This window comes from Crocuta crocuta, unplaced genomic scaffold (assembly GCF_008692635.1).
Source record: "Crocuta crocuta isolate KB4526 unplaced genomic scaffold, BGI_CrCroc_1.0 scaffold127, whole genome shotgun sequence".
Classification (NCBI taxonomy): domain Eukaryota; kingdom Metazoa; phylum Chordata; class Mammalia; order Carnivora; family Hyaenidae; genus Crocuta; species Crocuta crocuta.
This window is the reverse complement of record NW_027532008.1, coordinates 8,127,819-8,129,463: the sequence shown is the minus strand read 5'-3', so window position 1 is coordinate 8,129,463 and position 1,645 is coordinate 8,127,819.

Below are 1,645 nucleotides of genomic sequence, written 5' to 3'. Positions count from 1 at the left end.
TACAACTAGTGGTGAGCATGTCTGGCCCTGCCTGCTTCCGGGCCCCGCCCCCCACCCTCAACTCCAGACAGAAGCAACTTGAGGGCAGGGGGCTGTGCCTTACTCATCCCTGTGTCCCCGCCCCGGCCAGGGGCCAAGCCCACCAGGCTGGCTCATCGCTCTGGGCACATGGTGTGTCACAGATGTGACGGGCGCCCAAGCCGACTCCCGGAGCTGGTAAACCGCCCCCAGCCTAGGGAGACAAGGTGGCATCCCCCACTTAGGAGTCGTCAACCTCCTTCTGAGGACTGACTGAGCACAGGTTCCTCAAAGCCTCCAGGCTTCCCTTTCTTCATACGTGAAATGGGGATAATTTCCAGTGACCCTGATTGATAGGACTGCCGCGAGAATGCAGGGCACCTGACTCCTCCTCCAGTGCTCTCTCGGGCTCCAGGACAGGGATTCCCAGGTGAAGGTGGGAGAAGGTGGGAAGCCCCTGCCCCGAGGTCCCGTGGGGTCCGACATTGGAACTTCTTGGATATGGAGGCCGGGGACCCCGCCACAAACCGGGATGTGAAAAAGCCGAGAGGACCAGGAGGGCGGAGGCAGGAGGGAGGCTGCTGGGGAGGCCGCCAGACACAGTAAATAATTCACACAGATGAACTGGAGATAAGTGCGGCTTCGCGGGGGGATTGAGTTCAGGTCCGAGGAGGCGCAGACTGCAGGGGGCCTGTGGTCTCCCCTGCTGAGAGGGGAGCACTAATGTGGCTCCCACTGCCAGGAAAACAAGGCCCCAGGTGCCCGCTGGGGCCACTCCCTGCTACCGGCCGGCTGCCAGCCCCCGCCCGCCGCCTCCCCCACCGTCCCCATGGCAACCGCTGGCCTGGTCCAGGGTTCACGGTCAACCGGATCCTCAGCCTCCCCTCCCCCACGGGAGGATGGGCGTTTGGGGCTCTGCACTGGGCTGGGCCACAGAGGAGGGCTGCCAGTAGCCTAGTCCGACTCCCTTCTCAATCTGGAGGAGTCGAAACCAGGGACTCTGGGGGTCAGCCTGGAAGGTTTCAGTCCCGGCTCTATGATTTTGCAGCTGGGCCACCCCAGGCAGGAAATTCTGCCGCTCTATGCCTCAGTTTCCCTTAGCTGTAAAATGGGGATAATAGCAATAGTAACTACCTCCTTGGGTTGTTGTGAAAATTAAATGAAATAAATGCGAAGAGTGTAGAAGAGTTACTGGTGTGCAGTGAGCACCTCATTAATAGTATTTTCCACATTGGGAAACGGAGCCCCAGAGGGGGCAAAATACCTGCGAACAGTCAGGGTCCCACATGCCAGCGGGTTATTGGCACCTTCAGGATTGGAACGAAATCGTCAGTCCTTTCTAAGACACCCACCGCTGATGCGGGAGGCATACTTTTGGGGTTCCTCAGGGGTTTCCTAAGTTTCCCGTGGGACCACCCCCTCCTTCCCAACATCCTGAAGCTCACTGTTAAAGGGCTGTTGACCAGACAGTGAGGTCCCAGAAGGCAGGAGGAAGTCTCAGGTTTGCCAGCTCTGACTCCCCTGGAGCCGCCACCCCACCCCCATCCCTAAAAGATGAGTCCTTAAACGAATATGGATTGAATTCATTAATTAGTTCATTTCCCCGCCCCCCTCCCCCGCCCCGCCA